We start from the raw sequence: 26,540 nt of genomic DNA on the forward strand, positions 1-26,540 counted from the left end.
GCTATAAGAAAATGAGGTTTTATGAATGAATAAATGCATTTTCATCTACTTGAACCCAGATTCGTTGTTTATCAACTGAAAAAGGAAGTATGTTTTCTTTTCTGTTTTGAAACAAAAATGATCCTAATCAAAGGAGTTAATAAAGTGCTGTTGACTTGGAATAAAATAGAAAGAGGGTAATTACGATTCTTTTACAATTCAGGACCCCGGGGCCACAGATTCAGTGTTTTTATCCTCCCCTGGTCTGTTTCATTCCTGCATAGTGTATTTCTCTCTGTTTTCGATTTCTTTTGTTTCTTTCACGCAAGTTACTGGGAGATATATTTAGGTTTATGTAAGACAGATTCTGAAAGAGTGGAGTTGGATTGCTCAAGGATATGGATAGGGTTTTAGGGGGAGAGAGATTCCATGTAAGGCTCAAGGTTGAAGATATTTTTGTCTTTGTCTTACTTTGTTTCTTGTGCAGCAATTATTAAAGATATATTAAGGTTGACATAAGGGAAGTCTTCCAAGTGTGGAGTTGGATCGCTAAAGCAAATTCTCTTAACAGGTCAGCAACTTTTGATGCTTTGTAACCTAGTTTTCTTTATTTTTTGTACTCTTATTGTCGGTATACAACTCCTGTAAATGCCATTGACTTCGTGGAGAAAGGAACTAATACTTTGATTTAAGTTGTCGTCCTAATGTGGATTATTCAAATCCTGAAGGATAAGTTCTGCAGCAGTGTGTAACACCTTTAGGCTTCTCACATTCAAAAATGTACTCTAGTTTTCTTCTGTGTCATGAAATTCCTAGCTCTGCTTTTTCAGATTCATCCTTAATTTTTAGTTTAAGGGAGGAAATGAAACATATGTTTAAAACCTTCGAAGGTTTTGGAAGGAATATCTTATTAATTACAATTTACAACACACATGGGCTGCTAGGTATGACGAGAAGATAACCGTGGGTTAAATAGAATTATAACTTTGTTAACTTAACCTTGCTTGGGATGGCCATCTACCTAGGATTTAATATCCTACGAGTCTCCTTGTCTAATCAAATATAGTCGAGGTACACAAGTTGGTTCGGATACACAGATATAAAAAAATAAATAAAAAGAATAATTACAAAGAAGGACATCCATTTCCAACAGCTGTTTTTTCCTTGGGAGTTTTTTTAAGCAAGAGTAGTTGGGGGTAACCGGAACTTAGGCTTGCAGAGTTTGGTTGCAGCGTTGCACCAGATTGGTTTAGCAAGTTAATCATATATTTCTCTTATTAGTTGGTTAACTTAAGGATAAGTAGAAATTACTTGTATTAATGTGAACCGAACTTTGCATTAGATTACATAATCAAGGTTTGAAATGTCGATGTCAACGAAAATGTCGAGGTTCCGATTTTACAAACATATCAATGTTGACTGATATTTCGAGGAAAGCACTTTTTTGGATTGTAGGTTTTGTTCCACGGGGTGGATGTTAAACATCTTGGATTTACATATTTGAGATATTAAATATAATGTTAATCATCTATTTAATATCAATTATAAATTAAAATTAATGTTATTTAATATATTATAATTATCGAGGAAAGCACTTTTTTGCGTTAGATATATCTATAAAAAAACTACTTCTTTCAAATATATATAAATATACATTTTACAGGTACATGTATATTTTAAAAAAATATATATTAAATTACTCATAAAGATTAATATTAATAATAAATGTATTGTTCTAAATAATAATAATAATAATAATAATAATAATAATAATAATAATAAATGCAATAATTAAAATTTATTAAGACTAATTAAAACAATAAATATGAATTAATTAATAACACCATCGAGGGACGGATGTGAGTAGTCAAGGACAAGGTTATCGTGTATCTATATACCATGGATCACCAACCAGAACTACCCTTACTCTCCAGGCTTATGGGTTTCTAAATGATTACTAAAAATTAATAAAAAAAGGATTAAAAAAATTTAACATAAATTTAGACAACTAACAAACAAAGAAGAATGTATAAAAGAAGAGATAAAATTTTTAACCATCTATCCACTCTATATACCCTTGTATATTTACCATACATCTTCATCTATTTAGTTATATCATCCAATTATATAAGGAAGATATTTGACTTTCTTCCGATGAATTTTGTCCTCAACAACGTGAAATGTTTGACATCACAAAAGAGAGATGAAATCATATATTTAAAATGAAGTAACTTATGTACATGGAAACACACCACCTACTTCAAGCCAATGAAAATAGGATCCATTATTTTGCAATGTTTTTTCTTCTTCTACCTCCTTTTCGTCTCGATTCGTCGTCTTCTCAGTAAGATTCGGAAGCGCCCGCCATCCCCTTTCGCAGCCCTCCCCTTTGTCGGCCATCTCCACCTCCTCAAGCCGCCCCTCCACCGGACTTTGGCCAAAATTTCCGACCAATACGGCCCTGTTCTCCTCCTCCGCTTCGGCTCTCGTCCAGTCCTCCTCGCCTCTTCCCCTTCCGCCGCTGACCAATGTCTCACCAAAAACGACGTCATTTTCGCTAACCGCCCCCGCCTTACGCCGGTAAACATTTAGGCCATCACTACACTTCTCTTGTTTGGACTTCTTATGGCGATCACTGGCGCAACCTCCGTCGAATCGCCTCCCTTCATCTCCTCTCCTCCACTAATCTCCAATCTCTCTCCTCCACACGCGCCGACGAGGTCCATTCCCTACTCCACAGCCTCCACCAGAAATCAGATCAGATCGTGGACGTCAGAACAGTGCTCTTCGAGTTCATGCTTAACGTAATGATGACGATGATCGGAGGGAAGCGTTGATTTGGAAAGGCTTCCGTATCTGCAGTGCGTTATAAAGGAGACGCTGCGGATGTACCCGGTGGGGCCCTTACTGATTCCCACGAATCGTCGGAGGATTGTACTGTGGGTGGGTACCACATCCCACGTGGCACCATGTTACTGGTGAACGCGTGGGCGATCCACAACGACGGCGGAAACTGGGAGGAGCCGCCGGCGTTCAGGCCGGATAGATTCTTGGAGGCGGCAGCGGGCGGCGGAGATGGGTTGAGATATGTGCCGTTTGGGGCGGGGAGGAGGGGGTGCCCCGGGGAGGCGTTGGCCGTGAAAGTGGTGGGGCTGGTAGTGGGGTCGCTGATTCAGTGCTTTGAGTGGGACAGAATTGGAGAGGAAATGGTGGACATGGCCGAGGGAACAGGCCTCACCATGTCCGAGGCCCATCCTTTGCAAGCAAAATTCAGGCCCAGCCCAATTCTCCGCCGCCGTATGTAACCTTAGTTTAGACATTCCTTGTACATTTGCTTTTTGGATGTATCTGCCTTGTTCCACATTAAATAATCTTAAATACTTTACACCAAATCTAATAAAATTAACGAAAATATACTGTGCTTAATAAATTACTTTGCTTCACACGTGAATTTAAAATTTTCTGGGAATTTCCTCGTGATAAATGAAAGCAGGCACGCAGTTTATTCCGAGATACTAAAAAAAATCAATATGATCTCAACTAGTTAACACTTGAGTGCACCTTCGGGTATTGGCGCAGTGACAAAAGGCGACACCCAAGATCCAGGTTCGAGCCCTCCTAAAATAAAATTAAAAAAAAAACTAGTTAACACTTAAGCCACTTGAGCCACTGATTAGGTAGTAATGAATTTGCATCCAAGTTACCATGCCATGACTTTGCCATATATATAGGATTTGCATTTCCCCACCTCTCATCCCTCGCTCTCTTTTGTATGGTGCTAGGCGTGAGTTAAATTTCAATTTTGTTTCAATAATAACTTCCATTTTGTTGAAAATGATTGTCTTTTGTATGGTGCTTTATTATTTTTTTAACATTCTTTTAATATTTGGAGACCGTGGTCATGGCTGGCGCAGCAAGTATCACTTATTCGCTTAACAAAACAGAGATGATTTTAAAATCAAGATGCATCATCTTGATAGTTTGCATGTTTCTATTGTCGTCTTATACTATACTAAGTCAACTTATCAGGATATGTAAGATCTCTTCTGTTTTTTAATCTTTTAATTGTTTAGATTAATATCTAATCGACTTGTACATATCTTATTTAAGCAGGTTAGTATGGAACATAATATAAGTCAACTTATTAGGACATGTAAGATCTCTTCTGTTTTTTAATCTTTTAATTGTTTAGATTAATATCTAATCGACTTGTACATATCTTATTTAAGCAGATTAGTATGGAACATAATATAAGTCAACTTATTAGGACATGTAAGATCTCTTCTGTTTTTTAATCTTTTAATTGTTTAGATTAATATCTAATCGACTTGTACATATCTTATTTAAGCAGGTTAGTATGGAACATAATATAAGTCAACTTATTAGGATATGTAAGATCTCTTCTGTTTTTTAATCTTTTAATTGTGTAGATTAATATCTAATCGACTTGTACATATCTTATTTAAACAGGTTAGTATGGAACATAATATATATATACAGAAATATTTTATTGGAGAAAAGAAGAAACAAAATAGCCCAGGGATATGAAAATTGTCTAAAGCGTGAATATATATTAAATATTTGAGAGTTTCTTTTTTTTTTTCAAAATAAATATTAGAAAGTTAGACATCTATGACTTAAATATATGTATTAGGAAATGTAGGATAATTAATATCAGAGAGGTAAACGTATGTGTTTGCTTTATAGGTTTGCTGGTGGAAAAATATTTTAGTTAATAAAAAGATTCATCTTAGATAATAAATAAGCAATAATTTAAAGTAATTAAAATTAATCTAGAGAGATTAACTATAAATTAAAGAGTATATTTCTCTCCTCTTCCTCCTATTATTTTTAGGAATAAAAATCCAGCTGGCAAAGAGTCACGCTTTGACGGATTGCCAGCTGGCAAAGATGGCAAGTTTGACTCGGTCAAAGCCATTGCGTCCAAGTTACGCTGGCATACCATACCCTATATAGGGTTGCCCTCCCCGGCTTCATTTCGCACTCTGTTTGGTCCCTTCTCTGTTCATAACTTCTCTGTGTCGATATTCTTCCGACCATGGTTAGGGCTAGGAAGCGGCAATATTCTTCTGATGATTGTTGGTAACTGGCGACAGCTTCCGGCCATTGTTCATTGGCATTCTTCAACTCGGCGAGATCGAACTCCCTTTCTTGTTCACTGATGAAGAGGCCTACACTACAAAATGATGATCAGTATTCCGGCCATTGTTCATTGGCACAGGTCGGGATTCTTCGTCCGATCGTTATTTCTCCTTATTTTTTAAAGTTTTTTCTCTACTATTTTGATTTCATTTTGATTTCTTGCATTGATTTGTGTAGGTATCGTATAACCTCTCTTCTTCTTTATAATGATTGAATTTGGCTGGCTTGATCTTCCAGAACTTCTTCCACCTAAACCCCTAACGTCTACAGAGCAACTCATTGATCCTTTAGATTTGCCATTCTCGTCATCCTTCTTCGCCTTCTTCATGGTTCCCCCAGGATTCTTATGTTGTTAATTTATTCTTATTTTTCTCGATAATTTATGGTGACTAATGTAGAATGCATGGTGTGTAAAGAGTCCTCAAAGCTCTTTTTTCTTAGATCACTCTCCAACCTCGCTGATAATAAGTAAACCATAAGGAGCCAGTCAGCCAGTTCCCACCTCTTGTTGTAGGATCATGAATTTCATAAGATCTTCTGAACGATATAGAGATGGAGGCTTGACAAAAAAAATGCTGGTCTTGTCGAAAATCATCAACATATCAGGAGAGTGATTTTAGGATGTGGTGGTTGTTGGATATTTGTGGCTCCTTAGTCCTTCTCGTGTAGATTACTTTTCCCAATTGAATACAAGGAATTCTAACATTTCTCTTTTTCTTTTCATGTTGTTCCATTTATGGAAACAACTAGGAAGATAGTAATTATATCTTTTTGATTGTTATTTAAACTTGAAGTTTCTAGGTTCAATTGTTTCGGGCACTCAACTTCTACTTGCCTTGTCCTATGTCTAGTGAAGTTCTCTTGCTTATTGCACTCACAGCTCATCCTTTCAAGTGCAGAGTCAGTTATATCTTTTCCCTTCGAAGCTCTGGAGAGATAGAAATAGAGGAATTTTCTACAGTCAGGAAAGAATGTATTAGTTTTCTTATGATGCAATCTATTTTCGCTCTCTCTCTCTGTCTTTTATCTAACATTTTACAAGTCTTCTTTAACCAATTGGAGATTCTTTCTTTTCTGTTTTTTTTTTCCCTAAATTTTATCTTCTTGATTTCAGTCAGCCCTCTTTTATCTTTCTCCTCTTTTTAATGAAAGCTTTTGTTTCTACAATGTATTCGACTTATGAAATAAACCAAGCACTCTTAAGATTAAATTTGAAATTTACTGGTACTCGATGTTTCCATAGCATTCAAAGCTTTAATTTAAATTGGAGGTTGATGTTTTGCAATTTAATTGAAATCAAAGACACATGACATTATTGTATTATCCCTATATGGTCATATTTTGATGCTCTACTATTTCCTTGGGAATGTTTATATTAGGTTCACAAGCCTGATGTGCTTCTTGGATTGTCTGTAGTTGGTGGATTGTTCAAAGGGTTTTAAGCATGGTTCTTCTCTAATAGAATTCATGGCCGCTACTGATCATTTGTTGCCTTAATATTACGTTTTCACTCGTGAAGAAGCAGTCTCAATCTTGGGTGAGAACATTATATATTCAAATGGAAGCTCATTAAAAGTATGTTAAATTCGGTATGTAAAATAAATTCATCATATGCTTTTCATTCCTATTTTCATTATGCATCAATAGTTTGAGAAGTTATTTTACAAAAATGTTTCTTATTGCATTTTATTTCATTGAAAATGAAAAGAAAAAAAAATCAAAGATAGAGACTTTGGTCAGTTTGTTTCTTTTCTTTTTTGTTGATACTGTAAATTTTGTCATAACAAGCCTGTGATTGTTGCGTTGTTTTCCCAATTTAAACAGGGAAATGTACTTTTGGGGCATTGGCATTATATTACTTAATAGATAAAAGAACCAATACTTTGATAGTTGTGATTCTTCTATGGATCTTATTAACCCTCGTTAGGATAAGTTTTAGCAGTAGTATATATGAACTTTTTAAATGGTAGAAATAATATTTAGTTCAATGGAAAACATCTTTAGGCTGTGGGTTGCTAGATCTTTGGAAGGAGTGTCTTATGTTTAAATCTAAGTATTTTTTATTGAAAACTTTAAAAATTATTAAAACATTCTAGCCTTGTATGTAAACTTTTATTGAAACCCTTACCTCATTACTTACCACTGGCTTGCTAGGTGTGAGTTAAATTTCAATTTTGTTTCAATAATAACTTCCATTTTGTTGAAGATGGTTGTCTTTTGTATGTTATGTACTCTTATTGTCGCTATACAACTCCTGTAATTGCCATTGACTTCGTGGAGAAAGGAACTAGTACTTTGATTTAAGTTGTCATCCTAATATGGATTATTCAAATCCTGAAGGATAAGTTCTGCAGCAGTGTGTAACACCTTTAGGCTTCTGAGTATGTTAAACATTCAAAATTGTACTCTAGTTTTCTTCCGTGTCATGAAATTCCTAGCTCTGCTTTTTCAGATTCATCGTTAGCTTTTGTTTTGATGAAAAAGGTCTATCTTCTTTTGGGTGCTTTTTTTATTCTTTAAACACTTGCAAGTTTGCGGTTATTACTTGTTAGGGCTTACTTACCAAGTAATTACTTGTTAGGGCTTACTTACCAAGTAATCGCATGGACGAACTGAATCATCCTGAAAATGTTTTATCTTTTGCACTTCCCTCTACTACCCTATATGGTCTCTCAGACTCAATTGTGTACGATTTTGGAATTTTGTTGTGCTTTTGAGCTGATATTTAAGGAAGTAGCAATTGGAAGGAGGGTAGAGTAATTTGTCCATTTCTTCTCCGCAGTTCCTTCCTCCTGAAGTTTTCTTTTTCTGGTTTCAAATGTTGGCACCCAACATTTTGTTCTCTTCTGCCGAAATTCCCTTTTATCTTTTAGGCTTCTCTCCAGCTTCTGTATAAGAGTGGGACTAAAATAGTATTATAACTTTGTTAACTTAACATTGGTTGGGATGACAATTAGAATTGCAAGTAAGGGCATCCATTTCCAACCACGTTTTTTTCCTTGTTGGTTTACTTAGAGTATTTTTAAGCAAAAGAGTAGTTGGGGTAACTAGAACCTAGGCTTGCAGACTTTGGTTGCAGCGTTGCACCAGGGTAGTTTAATAAGTTAATCATATATTTCTCTTATTAGTTGGTTTACTTAAGGATAAGTAGAAATCACTCGTATTAATGTGGAGCCGAACTTTGCATTAGTTTACATAATCAAGGTTTGAAATGTTGACGTCGATAGAAATATCTAGGTCCCGACTTACAGACGTGTCGACATATTTTGAGAAAAATCACAAAAATTGTAGATGGTGATAAATTTTTTTTGAATTGGTAAATAAGATTTTAATTGTAGCTTAATTAGTTCATAATTCATCACTTTTTAACCATCATATCTAACAAAATCATGAAAATTATTTGAATTAGGAAATTAAAGTTTAATGTTTATTGATTATGTTTTATTGATAGTTTATAATAAGGTAAACTTTTTTTTTTATCGATAATAGTAAACTTTTATCGTATGCATGAATGATTAGAAAAATCGTGATGGAAACAATATCATAAGATAAGACATTTGATAATATAGACTGTACAAATAATTATACAAGTAAATATGTATATTAGACAAATGTATTATGTATATTGATATCATATTTAATTTATATTGTTTATAAGCTTTATGCTAATAATATTTTTTGTGTATATATCTTATAGATGTTAATTTGGTGAGAGTTGGAGTCATGAAGGCTCTAGTCTTTTAAATATTTACCCAAATAATTACAAAAAGAATGAGAATATGGATTCAATCACTTCCACCGGAATGTGATCCTAAATTTTGAAATTAAAAAGGAAGCTCGTAATTTGGGCAGTTAGATTTAGCTCACACATGCTGCAGGAATCATGGACGCGTAATCTTATTTTTTTTATTTAAAAGAAATGGAATAACCAGCGAAATGTGACAGCATTCAACTTTTGAAACACTGCACGTATTAATAGTGGTTTTAGATAAATGTTTGGAGAGTGATTTGTCATTTTCTAAAATCACTTGAGTCATTCTAGTAAGGACTATCAAAATCTATTTCAAATACGTTTGATAATGAACTTTTCAAAAGAGAAAAAAAAAGTTTGATAATGAAGTAGAAGTGATTTAGAAAAATGATAAAAGTAATTTGGATAGTCTAAAGTACTTTTCGATAAGGTGTTTTAGCAAGAGAGGAAAACACTTGTCTGGATTGTAGGTTTTGTTTCACGGGGTGAATTTTAAGGGGGTGTTTGGCTCAACGAATTTTCAGTTTTGCTGATCGATGCAAACACTACAAGATGGTGATCGTTATTCAATGTTCGGGTTCTATCACAGGCTGGGATCGTTCACCAGGAGCAACAGGTACAGGCATAGTCTGATTATTGTTTCTCAAGATTCTTTGCGTTCACTAAGCTTTTCAGTTTTCACCACTATTTTGATTTCGTTCTCTTCCCGTTTCTTTCCTTGGTTTCATATTTTTCTAATACATCTCTCTCCGTCTTTTCCATCATATTGTGAATGTTCTTTGCAACGACGGAATTTGACCGGCTTGATCTTCCAGGGTTTCTCCCACAAAACGCAGTAATCTCTACAGAGCAACTGGTTGAACTTTTCTCTTTCTCCTTCATGGTCTCCGCAGGTATGTATGGCCTCTTCATTTCCTGAACTTTTAGCTGTTTACATTTTTATGTTGTCAATTTATGTATATCTTTCTCGAAATTTTATGGTGGCTAGTGTAGAATTTAACTGCTGGTCTTCCTGGTAGTATTTGTTGTTTTGAATGTGATGCTGTAACATCGATTCTCAAAATTTAGATTTATTACAAAATAACTTTGTATTGATAGTTTCTAAATTTAACCATGAGAAATAGTATTTTGGCAAATATAGATTTTCATGGTTATCTTCTTGAACATTGAGCCTTTTTTCGTGGAGAACTATTATCAATATCAATTTCAATCATATGTGAGATCTCGTGATTTGGATGAAGGAAGATACTGTCGAAAAAGCCTTTGGCCATGGGTTAATTAATTATTGGAGTAACCTCCTTGGTGCATTATATATCTGACGTGTTGCTGGACTCTGTTTTATGTGATCCATTACTCACATCAAAGTAAATTCAGCGATTAGATTGATCTACGTTATATTCTTTCTTGTTTTCTTTTTTGGTCCTCTTTATGTATTATAAACTATCAATGAAACATGTTTCCTATCAAAGTTTGACTTTCTTGTAGTTCCATGTTATTGTATTATTTTGTTGATCTACCAATTTATTTCAGAATTGTGAGCTTTACTATTTATGTTTAGAATGTCATGGTGTAATATCGATTGGCAAAATTTCCAATCTACACAGTGGCATTGTGGTTCGAAAAGCTATATTTTGTCGCTCAACCCAATGTACCATGATCATCAAGCACTCACAATGCAATGTCAAATTTTCTTCAGGGATCAGCAGGAGTTGTAATTTCCAGAATGTAGAGAACACAGGGGAAGCTTGAAGATTGAGTTTCCAAAGCAAAAGATTATTGGTTTTGGTGCTGCTCTGCTGGAAGGTAGTTGCATTCCTATTGAGTGTGACTAGATGTTAGGGTGGAAGTATACAATTTATAGTTTCCGATGGCTATGATAATAGTGTTGATATTTGATACTGCCTCAATACTTGATTCTTTCGGAGTAACATACAACAAACGTTTTTTATTTTATCTGTCAGCTAATTAAGCATAGATTATTTTTTACCATATAATTTTCTCTTCTATCTATTACTTGATTTACGTTACTTTGTAAATTCTTATATACCATTGATGCAGAGCAAGATTTGATGGGCTACGCAAGCCATAGAAAGGATGCTGGGTAGCAACGTGTCAGCATTTAAGGTTGCTTGAAGCCAAGTTGTTTGGGTCGTAAATGCTAAGGTAATCAACCATTAATCTTTTTTTGTATAAAATATGTAAAGACAAAAGGTTTTATTTTTAATAGCTAGTTTAGATTTACTAACCATGTGAAGTACTGGGGTTTGGCAAATAGAGATTTTCTTGGTTATCTTCTTGATCATTTAACTTTTTTCCGGAGAGAACTATCATGAATATCAATTTCTGTTATATGTGAGGTCTCATGTGTGACTTGGGAGATGGAAGATACTGGTGAAGAAGCCTATGGCCATGGGTGAATAAATAATTGGAGCAACCTATTTGGTGCACCAAATATCTCACGAGTTGCTAGACTAAAAAATGTTGCAAGTTAGGCAATACTTCTCATTCTGGATCATGAACATTTGGTATGCAGATTATGGTAAAAATACAAAATAATTCCTTGTTGCTTTGGTGATAGAACGGGAATCAAATTGAGGCTAAATTACAAAATGACGATCATTATGCTAAGTGCAATCACAGGTGGGGATCCTTCACCACAAGCAATGGGTATGGTCCGACCATTGTTCTCGATCTTTGGTGTGAAAATAATTGACGGCACTGGGGGGACAACGTAAAATGTCTTTTAAGCTCAAACATCGTTGTTCAATTAGCATCATATTGAAATCCCTCGTTTTTCCAAGAGATTGAAATGTACGTCTTTTGCAGCACATTTGGACTTTTTTAATGAAATATCTGTTGCTGTTTGATTTGGACAGAAGGTTGTGTTTTTCTTTCAACAATTAGTAGTTACTTATTTTCATTATGCATCAATAGTTTGAGAAGTTATTTTACAAAAACGTTTCTTATTGCATTTAATTTCATTTAAAATGAAAAGAAAAAAAAAAAATCAAGGATAGAGACTTTGATCAGTTTGTTGCTTCTCTCTTTTGTTGATACTGTAAATTTTGTAGCCATGACAAGCCTGTGATTGTTGCGTTGTTTTTCCAATTTGAATAGGGAAATGTACTTTTGGGATGCTGGCATTATATTACTTAATGGATAAAGGAACTAGTTCCTTTGGCGTGAGTTGTGATTCTTATATGGATCTTATTAATCATTGTTTGGATAAGTTGTAGAAGTATATGAACTTTTTAAATGGCAGAAAATAATATTCAGTTCAATGGAAAACATCTTTAGGCTGTGGGTTGCTAGATCTTTTTAAGGAGTATCTTATGTTAAACCTAATTACGTTTATTGAAATTTTTTTAAATGATTATAACATTCTAACCTTGTATGTTTGAACCCTTGCCTTATTAACTACTTACCACTGGCTATGTTTGAACCCTTGTCTTATTAACTACTTACCACTGGCTTGCTAGGCGTGAGTTAAGTTTCAATTTTGTTTCAATAATAACTTTCATTTGCTGAAAATAGTTGTCTTTTGTATGTTGCTTTCTTCTCTTTTTAGCACTTGGAGATCGTGGTCATAGCTTGCATAGCAAGTATCACTTATGAACTTCAAATCAAGATGGATCATCTTGGTAGTTGGACTCCTTCTGTTGATCTCTTATACTATATATTATCTCAACTTATCACTACCTTTTCTTTTCTTGAATTTTTTAGTGGTTTAGATTAGTATCTAATCAACTTGTACATATCTTCATAAAAAATTTAAATATATATATATATTTTTTTATGAGGAAACCGTCTATGGAAGAAAAGAAGAAACAAAATAGCCAAAGGACAAATTGCCTAAAGCTTAATACATATTAAATATTTGAGATTTTTTTTTTCAAAATAAATATAGAGAGTTAAACATGTGTATGACTTAAATAAATAAAGTATCAGGAAATGTAGGATAACTAATATTAGAGAGTTAAATGTACGTGTTTCTTTTATAGGTTTGCTGGTGGAAAAATATTTTAATTAATTAAAAATTCATCTTAGATAATAAATAAGTAATAATTTAAAGTAATTAAATTTAATTTAGAAATTAACGATAATATGAAACAGTATATTTCTCTCCTCTCCCTCCTATTAATTTTTAGGAATATAAAATACAGCTGGCAGAGTATCGCGCTTTGACGAATTGCCAGTTGGCAAGAGGGAAAGTTTGACTCGGTCAAAACCATCGCGCCCAAGTTACGCTGGCATACCCATACCCTATATATAGAGTTGCCCACCCACGACTCGATCTCGCACTCTGTTTGGTCCCTTCTCCGTAGAATGTAGCTTTCCGATATTCTTCCGGCAATGGTTAGGGTTAGGAAGCGGGGATATTCTTCCGGCAATGGTTAGGGTTAGAAAGCGGCGATATTCTTCTGATGATTGATAGAAATCGGAGTTAGCTTCCGGGAATTGTTCATTGGCATTCTTCAACACGGCGAAATCGAACTCCCTTTCTTGTTCACTGATGAAGAGGCCTACACTACAAAATGATGATCAGTATTCCGGCCAATGTTCATTGTCACAGGTCGGGAATCTTTGTCTGTTTCTCGATACTTTTCTAAGTTTTTTACTACTGTTTTGATTTCATTTTGGTTTCTAGCATTAATTTGCGGTACGTATCGTATAACCTCTCTTCTTCTTTATAGCGATTGAATTTGACTGGCTTCATCTTCCAGAAATTCTCCCACCTAAAACCCTAACGTCTACAGAGCAACTCATTGATCCTTTAGGTTTGCCATTCTCGTCATCCTTCTTCTCCTTCTTCATGCCATTCTCTTGATCTTCCAGAACTTCTTCCCCCCAGGATCCTTATACTGTCAATTTATTCATATTTTTCTCGATAATTTATGCTGGCTGGTGTAGAATGCATGGTGTGTAGAGAGTCCTCAAAGTTCTTTTTTCTTAGATCACTGTTCATCCTCGTTGATGATAAATAAATCATAAGGAGCTAGTTCCCACTTCTTGTTTTTTAGGCTTATAAATTTTAGAAGATATTTTGAATCCTTGAGAGATGGAGGCTCGACAAAAAATGCTGGTCTTGTCGGAAATCATCAACAGAATCAATGGAGGGTTTTAGTAGGATGTGGTGGTTGTTGGACATTTGTGGGTCCTTCTCGTGTAGATTACTTTTCCCGATTGAGTACAAGGAATTCTAACATTTCTCCTTTTCTTTTCATGGTGTTTCATTTATAAAACAACTAGGAAAATATTAATTACATCTTTTTGATTGTTATTTAAACTTGAAGTTTCTAGGGTCAATTGTTTAGGGCACTCAACTTCTACTTGCCTTGTCCTTTGTCTAGTGAAGTTCTCTTGCTCATTGCATTCACAGCTCATCCTTTCAAGTGCAGAGTCAATTTATATCTTTTTGCTTCGAAGTTCTGGAGTGAGAGAAGTAGAGGAATTTTCTACAATCAGGAAAGAGTGTATTATTTTTCTTATGATGCAATCTACTTTCGTTCTCTCTCTATCTTTTATCTAACATTTTAAAAGTTTTCTTAACCAGTTGGAGATTCTTTCTTTTTTGTTTTTTCCCCTAAATTTATCTTCTTGATTTTAATCAGCCCTGTATTATTTTTCTTATGATGCAATCTACTTTCGCTCTCTCTCTCTCTCTCTCTCTCTCTCTCTCTCTCTCTCTCTGTTCTTTATCTAGCATTTTAAAAGTTTTCTTAACCAGTTGGAGATTCTTTCTTTTTTGTTTTTTCCCCTAAATTTATCTTCTTGATTTTAATCAGCCCTGTATTATTTTTCTTATGATGCAATATACTCTCTCTCTCTCTCTCTCTCTCTCTCTCTGTTCTTTATCTAGCATTTTAAAAGTTTTCTTAACCAGCTGGAAATTCTTTCTTTTTGTTTTTTTTCTTAAATTTATTTTCTTGATTTCAGTCAGCCCTCTTGTATCTTTCTCCTCTTTTTAATGATAAATTTTGTAGCCATATAAACCTGTGATTGTTGCGTTGTTTTTCCAATTTGAATAGGGAAATGTACTTTTGGATTGTTGGCATTCTATTATACTAATACTTTGATGTTAGTCTTGTGATTCTTCTATGGATCTTATTAAGCCTTGATAGGATAAGCGTTCTAGCAGGAGAATATGAACTTTTTTAATGGTTGAAATAATATCCAGTTCAATGGAAAACATCTTTCGGTTGTGGGTTGGTAGATCTTGGAAGGAGTATCTTATGTTTAAATCTAAGTACGTTTTATTGAAAACTTTTTAAATGATTATCCATTCTAGCATTGTATGTTTTAAACCCTTACCTTGTTAACTACTCACCACTGGCTTGCTAGGCATGAATTACATTTCAATTTTGTTTCAATAATAACTTTCATTTTGCTGAAAATGCTTGTCTTTTGGTACGTTGCTTTCTTCTTCTTTTAGCACTTGGTGATCGTGACCATGGCTTGCATAGCAAGTATCAATTATTCGCTTAACAAAAGCACAAAGCACATAAGATGAACTTGAAATCAAGATGGATCGTGGTCATGACTGATTTTGATGCACACACACATGTTCTTTTTAATTTGAACAAAATATGGGTTTATCCTTCCACACAGTCTTATTATATTTATAACGATGGTCAACTATGTCTTATAACCAGAAAGGGTATAAGAGGAAAAGTTTTTACTCTAAGAATAGATGCACACACACATGTTTGTCCTTTTCAATTTGAATAAAATATGGGTTTGTGCTTCTTATACAGTTTATACCCTTTATTAAAATTAACAAATCAAATTGTCTTATTATTTTTATAACGCCAGTCAGCTATGTCTTGTAATCGAAAAGGGTATAAGAGGATAAGTTTTTATTCTAAGAATTGATGCCTGGGCCTACTATTGAATTATAGACTATAAATTTAATTTCTATTATGATCCTTGAACTTTTGTACTTCTCTCTGTGGTCCTCCAATTTGAAATACTTTGTTTGTTCTTTAAATTTTTTTATTTATCCTCTAAATTTTGCACAAAAGTATTCTAATTTTGCCCATTAGTTTTTTGTTAATCATTTAAACAAAAAAATTAGTTTATTTTTAATATACATAATTCAACACCTATTTCACTATATATACTTTCATATAAACTTTCAAATACTTATTTATAAGCTTACGTTGGTGGATGTTTCCTTCATTCCCTTCATTTCAGTTTAGCAAGTATATATACATATATTTTGGTTGGCAGAAGGGTGAGTCTTCCAACTGTGGAGTTGGGCTGCTGAAGGAAGTTCTCTTCAGAGTTAAGAGCAGTGTGGACTTTGACTGTCATGGATGCATTGTTTTATTTCTCCCGGAAATAAAGGCTGATGTTTTTCCATTGCAGTGAAATCAAAGATACATGACATTGTCTCATGATTGTCATATTTTGGTTTCCATTCTTTCCTTGAGAATGTTCATCTTAATTATTAGTTGCAACATGTGAAGCCTGGTATGCTTCTTGTAAATCTCCAGTTCGTGGATTGTTCACAAGGTATTATTAAGCATTTGGTTCTTCTCTAATATAACTGATGTCCAATATTCGTTTGTTGCCTTAATATTACCTTTTCACTTTTCAAGAAAGGATAAACATACTCTTCTTTGAATGAATCTTCCCCATCTCCCCACCCCAAGTTTTGGTATAAGGCTTATAAATGATTTAAGAAATAGATAATACCAATAACCCAATTGTTAATATTTTGCAATTTTCTTATACATCACAGGTGTTTAGGAATTGAAAACTCTCTTAAAGGACCAACAGTAAAAGGACTGCCATTCCTAATCCTACAACAATTGGTACAGTACAGTCTGTAAATCTTTGTTTTGAGAGCATAGGTTAGAAATCTTGTCTTGCAACTTTGTAATCCTTGCAATTTATGTTTTCATCTTGTGTAGCTGAGTAGCCGAGTGCACTCGCGAAGAAGCAGTCTCGATCTTGGGTGAGAACACTATACTATATATGCAAATGGAAGCTCATCTTTTGAATGTTTTAAATTTGTTTATTACAATAAATTTATCATATTCTCTTCATTTATGTTTTAGTATTGTAAAACTCGATTGAGAAATTATAAGAACGATTAAGCTCAAGAATGTTATTGTACAACTCTTCTCTTTTTACTTTTAAGATGTTGGAAAAGTTGGGATAATATACTAGCCACAAGAATAGTGGGAATATATGGATGCTGCATTTGGTGTGATATATTGGCACTTGGGAGAGAAGCTTAAATATCTTTTAAGCTCAAACGTCTGTTTTAAATTTGCATCATCTTTAAATCTCTTGTTTTTTAAGTGAATGAAAAGTTTGGTTTGCCGCATATTTGCACTCTTTTTAAGTAGCTTTGAGTATTTGATGTGAACAAAATCGATGTTTTGTTTCCATTAAACTTTTGACAACAAGTAAGACTATATCTAGTGAAGTTGTCCTCTAACGTTTGCTCTTTTTCATCCATCCTTTTTAATGAGACAACCTTGGACGAGCAAGAGGACTGGGTTGAATAACGACGATAAACTTCGCATGGCTTTCGTCATTGGGATTTGTGGCTCAATACAGCAGGATTCGAAGGCTTTTACAACTTCATTGTAGCCACGGAGAATCAAATCAAAGAGCTTGTATTATGTTCGGCGACTATGGGAATGGTAATAATCCATGTTATTCTTCATTTCCTCTGTTATGCTTTATTTTTTGGTTACCTTTGTTTCCCGTGCAGATACATTTACGTTGACATAAGTTAGGTTGCTGAGTGGAGTTGAGTGCCATGGATGCATGGTTTTATTATTTCTCATTTGTATCCCTGGGTACGTCTTTATATACTCAACTTAAGTAACTATGATGGTTGCTTAATTGTTACATCTTACTCCAATTTCTTGTCGATTTTATACGTTTTATATGGCCACTTCATCGGTATTTTGACACTCATAAGAATGAGACCTTTGACACCTTTTGCCAACATGATCTTAGTTCAGCAGTAATTGTCACTAGTTTTTTTATCAGTTTTTTATCAAAAAGTCATGAGTTTAAATCCTCTCCCATGTACCGAAAAAAATGATTTTTTTTTGGATGCTTTGAATGATTTTCTTGCATAGGTGGTCTTCATTATTTATAATTTTTTTCTCATCTTTATTACTTGTATTTTTTTTTCATTTTGTGAAGGTGAGAATTTTAAAGGTTGAGAATTTTACTAATATTATTTTATTCATTATTCTTCTGGATGATCATGTACATGCACGTAACCAACCTGTTCTTTTGAAAAAGAATTATAAATAAGTTGTTTTTCTTTTAAATAATTCTAAATTTATGACGATCAATTTACTTCTAAATACGTAATCTTGTATCAATTGTTTAATCAAAGAATGATTTACTTAGAAAACAGCTTTATAGAAACAATTTTGGATTAATGGATTTCTAATAAATCATTGCTACATCATTCCTTTTGTTGGAAAATATTGTTGGAAAAAAGATAACACATGCAAAAAATTCTAATTCTTATGCTTTTAAATTTTTACTTTTGAGCCAGTAGTTTAAAAGTATTTTCGAAAAAAATAAATAATGCTTTTAGACTTCCACTTTTCAATTAAAATCATCAATTTTTCATTTAGAATTATTAGGGAGGATTAATTGATTGTAATTATTTAATATATAGAAATCAAATTTATAATCTTTCAATACTAGTACTACATTAAAATCAATTAAAAACAAGTTTTTAGTTAAAAAACTAAATATTTATTTAGACGGTTAAACCTAAATATTTAATGTTTATGTCTACTAAACAAAATTTTTAGTAAATCTTTCTCAAAGAAAATAATAATAATAATAATAATAAATAAATAAATTTAGTTAATCACTCCTCTCCCAGGGTTTGCCATAAATAAAAAATTAATTTAAATCTTACTGGTCGTTAGCCAGTGAATTTCACGCTGTTTTGACGGATTGCTAGCTGGCAGAGAGTCAAAGTCTGACTCGGTCAAAGCCATTGCGTCAAAATTACGCTGGCAAGCCCTATATATAGGGTTTCGTTTGGCCTCTCGATCTCCCGCTCGTTTTGGTCCCTTATTCCTCTTCTCAACTTCTCTCTGTCGTCGTTCAGATTCTTTCGATCATTGCTGGAATTGGAGATATTCTTCCGGCCATTGTTCATGGACATTCTTCAACGCCGCGAAATCGGACTCCCTTTCTTGTTCGCTGATGAAGAGCCCTGCACTACAAATTTACGATCAGCATTATTGAGTTCATTCCAACATTTTTGCGTACGAGTTTCTATTGCTTATGGCTGTAACGACTTCGAAAGCCTACGATTACGTTCCAACATACTGGTCCCAACCAATCTTTCCTATTTTGTTGATTTTTTTTCTTTTTTTTTTTTAGGTCTGATCATAGGGGAAAGTGGAGACATTGATCAATAATCAAGATGCATGTCCATTAACAACGAAGGGTCATAGAAATTAATCATCAAGGATTGACGAGGTAGGCACAAGTCCAGTGGAAAGTGGTTTGTGAATTTTCCATCCTACATATCTGTGGCATAGAGTGATTATATTTCTTACTAGGTATCTCGATTGTATTGTCTGTTTGTGCAGCAATTATTGAAGATATATTTAGGTTGACATAAGGGAAGTCTTCCAAGTGTGGAGGTGGATCGCTAAAGCAAATTCTCTGTAAGAGTGGAGTTGAGTGCCTTGAATACATTGTTTTATCTCTTTCTGGAGCAGAAGTTTCCAGCTGTTTCATACTAGCAATGTCTCTCACTTAACAGGTCAGCAACTTTTGATGCTATGTAACTTAAGTGGATATGACAAGTATTCTCCACTCATAGTTTTCTTTATTTTTTGTACTCTTATTGTCGCTATACAACTACTGTAAGGAACTAAATACTTGGATTTAAGTTGTCATCCTAATATGGATTATTCAAAGATCCCTCTTTTGCAAGAAAATTGTGGAGCGGCAGTTTAATATTGACTGTTCTATAATAACTTTTGTGGGTTTTCTATTGTAGTATAATAGAACAGAAAAAATTAATATTGACTGTATCTACCTCCGCTTAAGTTATATTTGCAGATTTCTTTCCCATGCACATTACGCAGGTAGGGTATATTCTTCAAGTTTCGTTGTAAAATTTAATTGATTGTTCTCTTTGCTCTATAGGGCATTGGGGCAGTCTGCCATGAGAAAACAACCTCTATTGCTGGTAACTGTTGGTTCCATCAAGAGCATTGTTGTCTCCCTTATCGACTGCATTTCTGGTAAATAATTGTTGCATAAGATCATTCTTTTTTTTTACTTACATGTTCATTTAAGGAGCAAAATTCATTCATAATCATGACTAACCACGTAGGAATCATTCTATTAGATGAGGGTGACGTAAAAAACATTCAAGTCGAGATCATTAAAGTAGCAGATAGGGCGGGGAACCAGGAAAGTATTCTTTTCGATGATGACCTATGGCAATCATTACCAAACTCATTCATTCATTACCAGACTCTGTGAAGGTTGTGGCCTATGGCAATCAGGTTAGTTATCAACTCATAGCTTCTTTATTGCTTCTATTTTAGATGTTTTTTATATCTAAAGTATGAAGTATCTTTAATACTAGTTTTGTTGTAGTCTTATTTAATAGGCATTTCATTATTTTCCTTCATTCCTTTTTAATTTTAGTTCTTTTAACTCGTTTTTTGATTTACAAAAGTTTTAAGAGTTTGAAAACTGTTATTTTTCATTTTAATATAAAATCGTCATCTCCACTTTTGTTACTTCCGTTCCTGTCTTGCCTCTTTTGTTACTTACGTTCCTGTCTTGTTAAATTTTTGTTGCACTATCTTAATTAATACTTCTCATCATTTTTGTTTAATTTTATTTTCCTATGTTTATCCTTAATTCTCTTTTATAAAAAAAATTATGATTCTTTCTCAACATGTTGATTTTCATGAAATATTATTCGCTTTCTTACCGTCGCCTTGATAGGTAGGTTTTCCCTTAATATTTGTTGTCTAATATGTTGGATTTTCCTAAAAATTGGTTGGCTCGAAATATATGGCCAATAGTTTCATCGATATGTTGGTTGTCCCTTAAAATTTGCTGCCTCGAAATATAAGACCAATGGTCAGTTGTCCCTAAAAGTTGCATCTATGTGTCGGTTGTTCCTAAAAATTGGCTGCCTCGGTATGTTGATTGTCCTTAAATATTTGCTGCCTCGACATTTCTAAAAATTAGTTTCCTCAAAATATAAGACTAATGGTTCCTTAGTCACCCAACACTCTTAGTTCATATTTACACCCATGCACCTCCATCGGGCGGGGGAGAAGAGAGCGGGTCGTTGAGTCAAACTTGAGGAAGGATTTCTTTGACGATGCTTGCACCTAGTTGTTCCTTTCGTTGACTTTAGATGATAAGAAACAACTAAGCCTGCGGAGTCATAGCATGATTGCCTCAAGCAAGACGAGGTCGCTCGCGATCGCTCCCTCATTCGATGAAAGAGCTTTCTCATCATAAAGAAAGAACATTTAAAAGGTGTCAGTTGGTTGTTAGACCGCGTACGACGTTGCGAGCTTGGCTTCGCCTGATGATTTTGCACCTTGCCCTGCTTGCAGGAATGCAAATAGTCGAGCGTTGATCGAGGTCGTTGGACGTACGACGCATGAGTGGTGATTTGGTTGTGTGGGTTGACAGGCTTGAAGCTCAGGCATCAAACGGTCAGTGCCAACACCTCCTCATTATTTGGACTTTACTTTACTCAAAGCAATTTGAATGGTTGCGACTGTTCGTTGCATTGATTACCTTGCGCGATGGGAACGTTGCGTTTGGTTGGTTCCCTTCTATTGGAACACCCTTTGTGGGGTGCTTGCTAGAAGCCCATGTTTCGTTCCATGCCGATCCTGCATGCAATACAATAGGGTTCATCGCGCGGTCTCCCACGGATGTGATGCATTCGGTGGCTTCATGCTCGGAGGCTTCCCTTTTTTCGTATCTTTAATCTTATCAATGGAATACTTGTTTCTCATTAAATTGATGTGGTCAAACCTCTAATGTTTTGCTCGCTTGAAATACAAGACTAATGGTTGTCCCTTAAAATTGGTTGCCTTGAAATATAAGACCAATGGTCGATTGTCCCTTGAAGTTGGTTGCCTTTAAATAGAGGACGAATTGGTTGCCTCGATGTGTCGGTTGTCCCTAAAAATTGGCTACCTTGATGTGTTGGTTGTCCTTAAAAATTGGCTGCTTCGATATGTTGGTTGTCCTTAAAAGTTGGCTGTCCCCAAAAGTTGGTCTGAGGATCAATTGGTTGCCTGGATGTGTCGATTGTCCCTAAAAATTGGCTGTCTGGATGTGTCGGTTGTCCCTAAAAATTGGCTGCCTCGATGTGTCGGTTGTCCCTAAAAATTGGCTGCCTCGATGTGTCGGTTGTCCTTAAAAGTTGGCTGCCTCGATGTGTCGATTGTCCTTAAAAATTGGCTGCCTCGATGTGTTGGTTGTCCCTAAAAGTTGGTTTGAGGACCAATTGGTTGCTTCGATGTGTCGGTTGTCCCTAAAAATTGGTTGCCTGGATGTGTCGGTTGTCCCTAAAAATTGGCTCCCTCGATGTGTCGGTTGTTCCTAAAAGTTGGCTGCCTCGATGTGTCGGTTGTTCCTAAAAGTTGGCTGCCTCGATGTGTCGTTTGTCCCTAAAAGTTGGCTGCCTCGATGTGTCGGTTGTTCCTAAAAGTTGGCTGCCTCGATGTGTCGGTTGTCCCTAAAAGTTGGCTGCCTCGATGTGTCGTTTGTCCTTAAAACTTGGCTGCCTCGATGTGTTGGTTGTCCTTAAAAGTTGGCTGTCCCTAAAAGTTGGTTTGAGGACCAATTGGTTGCCTCGATGTGTCGATTGTCCTTAAAAATTGGCTGTCTGGATGTGTCGATTGTCCCTAAAAATTGGCTGCCTCGATGTGTCGGTTGTCCCTAAAAATTGACTGCCTCGATGTGTCGGTTATCCCTAAAAATTGGCTGCCTTTATATAGGATCGATAATTGCCTCGGTTTGTCGATTATCTTTAATTATTGGTTGCTTTCAAATATAGTACCTATAGTAGCCTTAATACGTCAGTTGTTCCTAATTATTGGCTGTCTTGAATATGGGATCAATAGATGCCTCGATGTGTCGATGTCCAATTATTGGTTACCTTAATGAGTCGTCTTTTCTCAAGGACTGATAGTTGCATTGACATGTTGTTGTCCCTTAAAGAAATATAGATCAATGGTTGGCTTGAAATATTATGCCTTTATATGTCGGTTTGTCTCTAAAAATTGGTTACCTCGAAATGTAGGACAAATGTTTGCTTCAACATATTGATTGTCCCTAAAGATATGTTGTTGTGTCCCTAAACATTGCCTTGATATGATAGCTTGGTTGTCCCTAAACATTGATTGTTGGTTGTCTTGATTTGATAGGTTGGTTGTCCCTAAAAGTTGGTTGTTAATATGATGTTGGTTGTCCTTAAAAGTTGGTTGTTTTGATATGATGTTGGTTGTCTCAATATATTGGTTATCCTAAAAATTGGTTACCTCAAAATGTAGAACCAATGGTTGCCTCAATATATCGGTTGTCCATTAAAATAATTGGTTGCCTTGATATGTCGCCTTAAAATATATGACCAGGGTTTGCTTCGCCACCCAACACCTTTCATGGGATATTAGATTGAATGTACACCCATGCTCCTCCATTTGGCAGGGAGTGAGGACGGGTTGTCGAGTCGAACTCAAAGTGGGCTTTCTTCGACGATGCTTGCACGTGGTTGTTCCGTTTGTTGGCTTTCAATGATAAGAAACGACCTAGCTTGCTAGTCACAACATGCTTGCCCCAAGAGAGACGAGATCTCTTACGATCGCTCTCTCATTCGACAAAAGGGCTTATCCATTAATAAAAAGATGGTTTTGGAAAGGTGTTGGTTGTTTGACCGTGCATGACGTTGCAAGCTCGACTTTGTCCGACAATTTCACACCCTTTTGTAGTGGTGGAAGACCTTATGGCATTCAAACATCCCAACCAAGGTTAAGGTTTTTGGGTAGGTTGGAGTGCTTTTAGGAGAAAATTTAATGAGAAAGAGAATCTTGAACCATGAGCAGCATGGAAGATGTGGCCATTTAAAATAAAATTTTATCAATGCTCTGTCGAGGTGCAAATAGAGTAAGAGCCTTTGGAAAGAAACACCTTTCTACTATGATAATTGGCTTTGAACGATAACTTCGCTTTCTGACCTTGTGGTGGTCTAAAGACAATCTAGATAAAACCAATTTAGAGTTCTTCCTGATTATGACATGGACATGGGCAGTGTGGAATCCAAGGAATAATTTTGTTTTTAAGGGATGTGGAGAAAGGTAATTTAGAAATCTTCCTGATCATGACATGGGCAGTGTGGAATCTAAGGAATAATTTTGTTTTTAAGGGATGTGGAGAAAGGAGGCAACCTATGATTGAGGAGCAATATGGACTTGAGCTCAAAATTATGCTCAACGGTATAAAGAGGCAAATCAAAAGGGAACATCAACGAGTGATATTTTACCACATCAGAAACCCAACCACGTCAGCGCGGAAGCCCCTCCCTTACACCAGTCAAAAATGAACATTGATGTCGCGATTAAACAAGACGATATGAGAGTGGGGATGGGAGCCGTGCTTTAGAATCACGAGGGAAAGGTTCTTAGCTTTTTAAAAGTAATATGGAGCTCTTTCGAGGTGGACATGGCACTGAGTCTAGCGATTTGGACAGTCTTTAGTAATATAGAGTTCTTTCGAGGTGGAAAAGGAAAGTTGTACTCCTTCCATTTCTCTGTTGAATTCAGGTAATTTTTCTAAAGCCCTATCTTTTTTCTTCAAGTTCAATGGTTGTACTGATTATGTTTCAGGTGTGTAGAAGAATCGAGCTGATTGATTCGGTTGAAAACCAGTTTTCCAGGTACTTGCTTATAAATCACGGGCAATGGGTGAGAGCCTTTGATATTTTTTGCTCTATTTTTCTTCAAGAACATGCAAGTGATTCTCTTTCAGCCCTTTGGGTCAAATGGGTCAAATGGGTCAAATATTAATTGATGATGTCATGACTTGAGAAAATCATTTTTTATGATCTTTCCAATCTTTGGACTCACCCAAAATGAACATGGTAGAGAGGATTTGGTAAGAAAGATATCAAAGTTTGTTTCTCTATCTCCACTCGCTCTTTCTGTTTTCTAACTAATAAAAATGCATTTTGTAGAGGTGGAAAACAAAATATGTACAGAGTTGAAATAAAAGTTGTAATCCTTTCATCTCTCTCATTTTCCTTAATCTGAATCTCTTTTCTTCAATAGTAATGGTTTTATGATTATGTTTCAGGTAAATAGAAGAATTGAGCTCATTGATTCGTTTGATAACCAAGTTTCCTGGTACATGCTTATAAATCAAGGTCAATAGGTAAGTACATTGCATTATTTTTTGCTTCATTTTTCTTAAAGAACATTTATTTAATTCCCTTTGAGGTATTTGCATCAAATATTGATCAATGATGCCACAACTTGAAAGAGTAATTTATGTGATTTTTCAAACTTCGTACTCTCCCATAATGGATATGGAAGAAAGGGTTTGGTAGGAAAGACGTCAAGGTTTGTTTCTTTATCTCCACTCACTCTTTCTGTTATCTAACTAATAAAAATTCATTTTGCAGAGGTGGAAAACAGAATAGTTGAAAAGAAAAGAAAAGTTGCAGAGGTTTGTTTATTCCATCTCTCTCTCGACTTTAGGTACTTTTTCTCAATCTGAATCTATTTTCTTCAATTGTAATGGTTGTATGATTATGTATTAGGTAAATAGAAGAACCGATCTCATTGATTCGTTTGAAAACCAATTTTGGGTAAGTGCAATGCACTATTTTTTGCTCCATTTTTCTTGAAGAACATGCATGATATTCTCTTTCAGGTCTTTGGGTCAACGTTGACAGATGATGCCATGGCTTGAAAGAACTATTTTTATGTGATTTTTTCAAGACTTCGGACTCACCCAAAATGGCTATGGAAGGGAGGGTCTGGTATGAAAGACATCAAATTTTGTTTCTCTCTCCAGTCACTATTTCTCTCCCTATAACTAATAAAAATGCATTTTGTAGTTTTAAAAAACAAAATACGTTCCGAAGTTGAAAAGAAAAGCAGTAATCCGTCCCGTCTATCTCCTCTCAATTTCAGGTACTCTTTCTCAATCCTTATATCTTTTTATCAAATTTGAAGTTTGTATGATTATGTTTTAGGTAAGTATAAGAACCGAGCTAATTGATTCGCTTGAAATCCAGTTCCCCAGCACATGCTTATAAATCAAGGGTAATGGGTGAGTGCATTGCATTATTTTTTTCTCCATTTTTCTAAAGAACATATATGTAATTCTCTTCCAGGTCTTTTGGTCAAACATTGACAAATGATGTCATGACTTGAAAGGATCATTTTATGTGATTTTTTTCAAGCTTTCGAACTCACCTGAAATGGCTATGGTAGGAAAGCGATCAAGGTTTGTTTCTGTCTCTCCGCTCACACTTTCTCTTCCTTTGACCAAAAAAATGCATGTTTTAGAGATGGAAAACAAAATGCATACAAAAATTGAAAAGAAAAGTTCTTTTTTTCTTCAAGTTTAATGGTTGTATTGA

General features: G+C 35.0%; 1 long non-coding RNA gene and 1 pseudogene across 2 annotated transcripts; both read left to right on the plus strand.

The window, feature by feature from the left end:
• Positions 1-1,731: 1,731 nt before the first annotated feature.
• On the plus strand, positions 1,732-4,243 carry LOC148208044 (cytochrome P450 81Q32 pseudogene; annotated as a pseudogene).
• Positions 4,244-4,862: 619 nt separating this feature from the next.
• On the plus strand, positions 4,863-22,030 carry LOC111006209 (uncharacterized). 2 transcript variants are annotated; one of them, XR_002600830.2, is made up of 13 exons: positions 4,863-5,221; positions 6,522-6,731; positions 9,418-9,509; positions 9,709-9,786; positions 10,590-10,696; positions 10,952-16,710; positions 16,810-17,709; positions 18,999-19,158; positions 19,277-19,375; positions 19,489-19,664; positions 20,054-20,151; positions 20,259-20,418; positions 21,496-22,030. It is a non-coding gene; the product is annotated as an uncharacterized LOC111006209 (long non-coding RNA). The 2 variants fall into 2 exon arrangements; XR_015788689.1 differs by lacking the exons at positions 6,522-6,731; positions 16,810-17,709; positions 18,999-19,158; ... (3 more) ...; positions 20,259-20,418; positions 21,496-22,030 and having other exon boundaries at positions 4,960-5,221; positions 10,952-11,771.
• Positions 22,031-26,540: the final 4,510 nt, after the last annotated feature.

This window comes from Momordica charantia, assembly GCF_013281855.1.
Source record: "Momordica charantia cultivar OHB3-1 chromosome 11 unlocalized genomic scaffold, Mcharantia_2.0 BLBB01000011.1, whole genome shotgun sequence".
NCBI lineage: Eukaryota > Viridiplantae > Streptophyta > Magnoliopsida > Cucurbitales > Cucurbitaceae > Momordica > Momordica charantia.